A 9,512-nucleotide genomic window follows, 5' to 3' on the forward strand; every position below is an offset into this window, starting at 1 on the left:
GCCACCTTCCCTCACCACTTGGACAACTTCCAACGACGTGCCCGGAGCAAACTGGGAGGTGAACGGAATGGGCGAAAAGTCATCAGATGTGGAATAATACTCATCACGACGTCCATTCACCGCATGCGATGAAAAAGCTCCGGAAGGATATTCCACTGAAAACAAGCAGTTAAGTGTTTGTTAATTTCAGATATAAAAGGAAATTGAATTCATCTTACAAATTGGTAAGATAGAGTCATTGCCTTATAAAGGGCGAGACGATTTGGCCACATTGCGCATTTATAAGATAGGGTATATCGACAATATATCCCTGCCTTATAAAGCACAATGCAGCGTCAAAACGCCCCCTTTATTATGAGATGTGGTTTTGACCAAGCAAAACCCATCTTTAAAGCGTCGATCCTCACCAAGGAGAATCAAGGCTTTTCCCGATCGCCTCACCAAGGAGAGCAAAATGGGGTAAAAGGACTAATTTGCAAATTCTCAGAAGAAGAGGGTTAATTTGCAAAATTTCCATAAAGCGTCGATCCTCACCAAGGAGAACCAAGGCCTTTCCCGGTTGCCTCACCAAGGAGAACAACGGGGGGTAAAATGGACCAATTTGCAAATATCCAGAAAAAAGAGGACTAATTTGTAAATTTTCGAAAAAGGTCAAAAAATTGCTCACCAGCATATGAGGGAGGCGCGCCATCAACCGATGCAGCAGGAAAACGACCTCTCGATACTCGCGACATAATGGCCTACAGAAAAAGAATTCAAGAGGTCAGATCTAGAAATAAAAATCACTTTTTTATCCCCTAAAAAGGCGAGCTTGAGGCATCAAATCACTCCCTCAACCCTTATATGCGATCCCGCTATTCCATACACTAGATCAAACATGAAATAGATCAAGATTATGGAGATATACCTGAGGGGAAGCTCGAGGATCCGACAAAAATTAGATCTTGGAAGTGCTCGAACCACGCGCTCCCGGCCCTAGAGAGAGAAGAAGAAAAAATAAAAAAATGAAGAAAAACCCTCTTTTATAGCCTTGAACCAGATCTGGCTGAACCAGACCAGACCAGGGTTGAACCAGACCAAGCCAAATTGAGCCAGAATGAACCAGAATAAGCCAGAATGAGCCAAATTGAGTCAGATTGAGCCTGGCTGGACCAGACCAGATCAGAATGAGCCAAATTGAGCCAGATTGAGCCAGATTGAACCAGAATGAGCCAGTTTGAGCCAAATTGAACCAGTTTGAACCAAATTTGAACCATAATTCAAATTGGAGCTGAATTAAACATTGGAACGACTTTTGATCAACCTACGGTCCATTCCTTCGCCTATTTAACCCCTCTACCATATATTTGGAAGGGTCGGAGAGATTTTGAACTCAAATACTGCCTTTTTTGGCACATTTTTTGGGGCTGGTTCAGATTATTCGAACCTAAAGAACACTCCGAAAAGTATACGAGTATAAACTGCTTCTTAATACTCCAATAAGGTATATGAGTATAAACTATTCCCTATTTTTGGTTTGAGAAGTTCCTGGAGAATATTGTTTATAAATATTCTTAAGGATAACTCAACCACACTACGCCGGACAACGCGTTGTGCATAAAGACTCGACGCCACAATCAATGGTCAGCTAAAAGGAATCGACTTCAAGTTCAAAAAATTCCGACAAACGGTCAGACAATAAATGCAGCACCGGAACTCTTACAGACTTTCGACAAAGCACCGAAAAGCCTGGAGAATTGAAGGAGTCAAGAACAGAAGCCATTCCGAGGTCCCGTTATACCGACTGAAGGTAGGGACAATCATATCCAAAGTATCCCAGACTCTTCTATAAAAGAACGAGACTGAAATACTTTGGAGGGGGTATCTGTAGGCATATAAAATTGCTTATAGGTCCCCTAGCATAGCTCGGCACAAACCGACGAACCAACGAGGCGACGAGATCGACGAATCGCACAGAAGCGACGGAATGCATCCACCCGCGTGCAGAATCAAGCTAATGAGTTGAGGAATCAACGAGTCATCCAACCGAGAGCGGACTCGGACGAATCACGATCGAATCAAGATCAATTTCGGACTCGAACTCAGAAGCGGATTTACTGCCAAATCAGGAATCCAACTTACTGCCAAATCAGATCAACCAATCAGAGTCTCAATCAACCGAATCACGGACAGAACCGGAAACAACGGAAAACGACTCGAAAAAGTCGGAAAACACCGCCCGGGGTGGCTCGGCCATGAGCCGAGCCACCTCTGGGTGGCTCGGCACAGTGCCGGCCACCCAGAGGTGGCCGACAGTGGCCAGAGGTGGCCGACATTTCTCTTTTTGCGGCCACTGTCCTGAGAGCCTATAAATAGGCCTAGAGATGTTCATTTTCAGAGGTCGAACTTTCAAGAGCCGAAACTCTGCCGGATTGAAGAGCAAACTCGGAGTTTTGAAGACTTGAAGACTTGGACGTACAGATCTGATCCTCGGCGACCATCCACGTCAGAAAAGGCAGGATTTCGAGAGGAAGAAAGAACAGATCTGAGATCTACACGAGACTACACTCCAGATCTAAGCTTGGTCTTAGATCTCGAGATCCGAGCGATTATTCCCTTGGTGGATTAATCCCTCCCGGCTATTATTCCCTTCGTGGAATAATACATGTATAATCGTGTAGATCCGACCGGATCTAGATCGCGCGGTGGTCCACGGATTAACCCCGGCGCAGGCAAAGAACCCACCAAAGCGAGCGACCGCAAAACAGGAGCTCGTGATTTGTTCACAGAAGGAAAGTTGTAATTTTTTCTTTATTTTCTTTGATTTAGTTGTAACCGGATCTATAAAAGACCGGATCTTTGTAATCCAAGATGACAATTATCTCAATGAAAAAGAACACAGTTTTCCACGCGAACACACACATGGGGAACTTTATCTCAACTCCTAAATAGAGAAAAGTCTATGCCTAATACGCGTTGCCGGTTAGTCATTCGCCGTAAAAAAGACACCAGAATCCATCTCTAGGAGACTTTATCTCGATCCCTAATTAGAGATAAGACTACACCTAACACGTGCAGCCAGTTGTTATTTGACTTAGCAACAACTGAGTCTATGCCTTTTTGGCATAAGGGAGTTTATCTCAAATTATCCATTAGAGATAAGTCTGCATCTGACACATACTGACAGATAGCCTATTCCCATGATAATGGCAAAGTCTACGTATTCAACATCATAACACTAAGATAGTTAACTCTCTTAGCACAACATTATATGTGAAACAGACTTAGACAATTCACATGTAATCCTGATTCAAACGGTAAGTGGTAAAGGTACATCAAATCCGTTGAGGGCTGAGGGTTAGCAAAAAACCCTAAGTCTACAGCTAATATGCATTGTCGGGTAGCATATTCCTATGATAATATTAAAGTCTACATATTCAATATCGTAGCACTGTGAGAGTCAACTCTCTTAGCACAATGTTATATGTGAAATGGACTTAGACAATTTACACGCTAGCCCGGTTCAAACGGTAATCGGTAAAGGCAAATCAAATCCGTTAAAACCTGAGGGTTTACCAAAAATCCTATAAGTATTGTGATTGTTTGTTCCAGATGGGATAAAAATCATAATAAAAAAATATGCTAAACAAAAGACTTTTTTCATAATAAAGTCAAATCAAAAGATACAAATGTGGCGCTACCAATCCAAATACAATTTACGATCAAGAATCCGAATTTCTAGCATAGAGATCTCTTTCTCGTTAGTCTCCTCAAGCTTAGTCTGTAACTTAGCCTACACAGAGTCTATTGTGGTGTCCAATATGCCTACAGCTTCGCTCTTCAGCTTGGCTAGCTTCTCCCTCGCAGGTGCCAGCTTCTCAAGTGTTTGCTTTCGAGTGCATTCGGCGTCTGCTAGTTTGCCCTCGAGAACGGCATGAGAATCTTTGGCATACTTTAGCTCCTTTTCATGGTCGGCTATTTTCTCGTTGATCGAGGCCAAGGAGGTAAACAATCTAGTCATGTTCTTTTCCTTCCTCGAGAGAACCGCTATCATCTGTGTAACATAACTCTCCTGCTCTTGAAGCTCATTCCTAAGGGACATTCGGGTGTCATGCCACTGCTTCAGTTGCGACTCCAACTAAGTAGTCTCATATGAAGAATCACTTGTAGCCCGTAGCTCCCTCAACTCTCCGAATTCGCGCTCTAGCATGGCTAAATTTGTAGTGAGAAGATCAGCCAAATCTGTGTAGCCTTCCTCTCTAATCATTGTCATCCAACGATCAAGAGACCGCCTAAACATATCAAAAGAATACCCTCGATGAAGGATCTTATCAATCATTCCACTCACAAAAGAAACAAAATGACTGAGATCGAAACAGAAAATCTCCTTGCTGGGATCAGTATCCTTCAACAAGGCTATGATGAGCTCATATGGGGATGTTGGAAGCTCTACAAAAGAAAATGGGAGAAATATTAAACGCTAGAATACCAGTTGGAAACTTAGAGCAAGTCGTAAACCGGAACTTACTAACTCTAACGGAATCCACCTCAGCTTGACGCCCTATGCTTGACCTAGCTGACCCAACCTCAGGAATCACTGGAATGGTGGTAGGTATGACAGTCGTCGAAGTACCGGCTTCTTTAGCTGGTCTCACGACTGGGACGGTAGGACTATCCCCTATAACGATAGGTTTTGTAACCATCGGATCTAAAGGAACAATAGCCTCAATCTAAGAGGATGGTGACTGGGCTGCGGCCATGGCCAACTCCAATGGTGAAAAGCCAAGATCCTCAGGCTGTTCAGAAGAACCGATAATTGTAGCTGTATCAGCTCCGTTGGCTGGTCCTATAATCAAAACTCCCTTATGGTTAAGTAAGAACTGATAAATGAATTATGGCAAGGTTGCAACAAAATTCCTACCTGCAGATGAACCAGCCTCCATGTGTGGTTCTACAGCTTCGTGATGGGCTTGCTCCGATAACATATAGTCGAGCAACATATCGTTAGCCATAGAGGAGCTCGGAGTCAGATCAAATGTGTGTCCACCCAACTCCTCAATGTCAACGTCATGAAGGGTTTCATCCTTAGCTAAACCCTCCATAATCATATCTATGGAAGAAAGAAGTTAGGCAGAAGGAAAGAAAGCTAAAATTCAGAATGAGTAGAGATCACACTTACCCTCTATGGCTGCAGCAACTTCCCCGGTCTTGGCACTCGGTCTCGTTCCCTTCATCTTTTCAAAAAGAGCATGAAGCATAGAAATGATTAGGGGATCCACGGATTCAGAATCGTTCAACTCCCGTAATTGCCATTTGAATGGTGTATTATCGGTATTAGTTATACCTGGGTTGGAGATCCTTATAGCTGGATCAAGCTCGCCAACATCAACACCCTCACTAGCCCTAGCACACACATTCTCTTCACCAATAGCCTCACACATCTGCTGCACGAAGCCCGGGCCTTTGAAGTGAGCAAAGTCGAGAAAGAGAGAGTCGTACGGGAATACACCTCCTTCGGGACCCCCTGAGAACACAAAATATGATTAGGTCCGAAGAATTCATAAGTAAAATGATCAAAGGTTACGCAAAGGTGAGATGTTACCTTCTTCGCCGGTAGGTGCGTTGCCGAATAACTCTGCCTCAAAAGCACGCGGATCGATATGTCACTTGTGCACTATTTTCTTTTGCTTTGGGAATCGAGCCTCCTTGTGAATAGCAGGTCTCTCCTACCCAAACTTGGCATGCAACTCAACCCGTGAAGAAGCCTTAGCAGCGGATCGAGATCTCGTACGAAGGAAGGGATGAGGCTCTTCTTCTTCAACCGCTTCACCTGGAAGAACATTTGTCATTTTGTTAGAAAAGTAAATAAATCCTCCTGCCTCAACTTCTTTGAAGTCGTTAGAGGCTTAAACAAAGCAAACAGACGAGCTCGACAAATGATCACCAGGTTCGTAAATGATCTTGAGGAAAAGAAGGAGTCTGACAGACATGGCTCGATAGTCTCCTCATCATCACCAATCTTGATGCCCCACCATCTTTAGCGTATTCTTCTGAGGTCTCATCCTCGTCATTAGTAGAAAGGAGCTCCTCATCATCCTCTACTATCTGTTTGCCTTGGCCAAAAGGTCTGACAGCCTTCTTCCCCCGCTTCCCGAGAAGCTCGGTGTCACAGACGGTCCTAGTGGCGGCCTTAACCTCTTCTTCAACCTCTAGCTCTATAATGTGCTTCAAGTTCACAGGCTCATTCGTAGTAATGTGCCACTTGCAGTAGAGAAAAGTAAGTTGTCTTTTATGCCCTATCGCAGGGAGGGCGAAAGTAGCGCCCGTGTAACCAGTCATGCTCCAAAGCCACATTCGGGCACCATCTATAAGACCACCCTCAGTCTTTAATCCTCGAATCAGATTCTCGACATATACTTGGTCATAACTAAACTGACGAACAAACCAACATGGTAGGGAAGGCTTTATGTGACAGTGTCCCTTCACTCGAAGGATGAGATATCTGGGCCGAATATTCACCAGCCACCGGAAGCAACCCACATCAAGGCAAGTCCAACTTGACCCTGACTTTTCTTCATCAATCAACATTTCATTATAATGATCAGAGAAATGAGGGAAGCATTTGTGGATGTGAAGCTCTTGCCTAGCCTCAAGGAAACTTTTTACTATGCACCTGCTCTCTTCTAATAACTGCAGGAGGGGAATGGAGGGATCTGCGATGCTCGGTGCTGACATTAGGTTAGGAAGGTGGAGAACAAACCACATCATCCGATAGGTGTATGGAAGCTCAACCCTGATAGGAGGTATCTCAGCCAACGGCTTGAGCCCCACCTGTGTAAAGCCAGTGACTAGATACCGAAGCCCGCAGTGTATATCGGTGACCATCGTTGAAAACAAGGAAAGGTCCTTTCCATAGGATAGCTGATCGGCTGGGAAGAGAACCTCTATCTGCAATGCCTCAGAGAACTAATACGACAAGATGCACTTCTTCAGCAAGTTGAGAGATATCCCGCGAGAAGAGGAATGGGTCGAATCCGCTTCTGTGCATGCCGCAAGAATGTCCGAAACTTGGTCCCCGCTGGAAACTTGCCCTCGGTAGCAGAAGTAGTGTATGATTGAGCACATATCTTCTCAATCAGGTTATTGATCTCTGAGGGAGTTAGAGGAGCTAACTTGCAAACTGCTTCACTAGAACTATCCTCTAGGTACTGGAATAGGTAGTCGGCAAACTGTTTCAGGCTTAGCTGTGGGAATTTCTTCCTCGGAAGAAAACCCACACTAGCTAAAGTCGTCTGGTAATGACATGTAATATCCCACAGCATGTCATAAATATTAGGAGAGGCTTTCTCCAGTTACCTCAGCTATTGGTTGGGAGGAAAATACTCCTAATATGGATGATCGCTCATTAAAAGTCCAGAAACCTTCTGCATCTCATGAAGTGCTAACTCTAACTCTCCATTGCAAATCAAAAAAATATTGGTGTTAGGGTTATAAAGCTCCAACAATGCCAGGAAATGGAATGAGCTAATTTACAATCCATACATCCGGGCACGTATCGGTGTGTATAATCCACTATTCTTCAGCTCATCACCCCAGTGCCCAAGAACATAACTTTTCATGCAGGTCCACCACTTATTCGCTGATGAGTGTACCTAGCCATAACACATATATCCTAGCATAGGGAATTTCCTCCCCAGTGTGGCAAGCCGATTCCTCGCCATGTCGGTAATTATCGGCAGCTCATTCGGTGGTGCTACATCTTGTCCTTGAAGACCAGGACGGAGTCCACGAATAGAATTTCTGTCACTAGAACCTAGGGTCTTCTGATGAGTAATGAACCTATAGTAGACTCTCTCATGATCATCTGTCAAATGCCAAGACATCACTCGCGTCACGGTCTGCTTTCTTAAACATGCAAGTGTGTATTGGCGAGGGATCGGGGGAAGATATAGTAAACTCCTTCCATCTTCATTCAACCAATGTTCGTCCTCAAGGGTCAACATGGCTGGGTCTTCAATATGATCACCAAACATCTAAGCAGGCTTCCTCAAAGCCTGAGTGGAGCTTGGATCCTTGGTAAGCGGGGTGTTGGTAATCAGCCATCATAATGCACGATGATCTCCATCTCTCACAAGCTAAGGAACTTCCTTGGGCCCATCTGAATTAAATTGAGGAGCAACGGCGATGAGCAAAATATCATTAGCAGAAGTATAAGTCTCGCTACTACTACCACTTGCCGCACGAGGCGAGAACACATCCGAAGGGAATTCAACTGAAATAAATAATGTGCAGTTAGAGAAATATTTCTAAGGCAATACAAGAATCTGAACTCATCTTGCAAATCCGCGAGATAGAGTCACTATCTTGTAAATTAGTGAGACGATTTCAACTGCTTCACATGTAAGGGATAACGTACATTGTCGCGTAAATAACATGACAATATACCCTGTCCGACGGAGTGTAATATAGCATGAAATCGTCTCATTTTCCTTAGGACGTGTTTTCATGAAATAAAACACGTCTTTTAAACGTCAATCCCTACAAAGGAGGATATCAGGTCTTCCCAAGTGCCTCGCAAAGGAGACAAACAAGGGTGCAATATCCAGAATGTTAAATTTACAAAAGCTATAAAAGCTCACCCCGCAAGAAGAAATTACAGGAGCCGCTCTCTCAACATGCTGAGAGGCCAATCGACTCCTATGAAAATGTGGCCACCTTGGACATATTGTTATTCTGCAATGAAAACCAGTGGTTCAGGCAAAATTAATGAATCGGTTAAAGAAACAAAAATTAAAAGGGAAATTACGAATTCTAGCTGAAATCCTACAAACAAAATGGGATTTTCTAGTTAAAGTCTAATTAAACATACAGGATCCATACATAGAAACGATTTTCATCCAAAACCCCATGCAAAAATTTTGGCCAAAATACCCGAAATACCTCCAAACCCATGCTAAAATTTTGGCCATGAACTCAAGTGATAGAAATCACATCAAACCCAAGTTCATAATTTGACCATCATACCCATCTTCCTCATATCAAAATTTGGCCATACTCACATCAAGCCCATGTCTAAAAAATTCAGCCATGTTCACAAGAAACCCTTCAAAAGTTCGGTCATGGCCACGAACACACAACAACAAAAATCACATCTCTCATATATAATGTTGAGCCATACTCACATTACAAGATTAAAGTTCTAATCTTTACATCCAAACCCATAAGCTCTTGAATCAAAATCAAGCATACAACATAGAGGTGATGGAAAAGAAGCATACCCAAGAAGGAGAACTTTGAACCCAACTCAAAAAGCCCAAATCTTGAACTCAAAAATCCAATAAACCCTAGAGCTTAGAAGGGAATTTCGGCCAAGAGGGTAAAAAAAAGGAGATGATTTCTGAAATTTTGAGGGGTTGAGAGGTTTTAAAATGTAAGAGCTTGAGGAGATTTAGAATCCTTAAGAGGAAGGAAGTTGGGTTTGGAGGAGTTTTGAAAAATAAGAAGAAAGAAGAAGTGGGGAAGAACCTGTAAAC

Source organism: Asparagus officinalis, chromosome 1, assembly GCF_001876935.1.
Source record: "Asparagus officinalis chromosome 1, Aspof.V1, whole genome shotgun sequence".
Taxonomy (NCBI): domain Eukaryota; kingdom Viridiplantae; phylum Streptophyta; class Magnoliopsida; order Asparagales; family Asparagaceae; genus Asparagus; species Asparagus officinalis.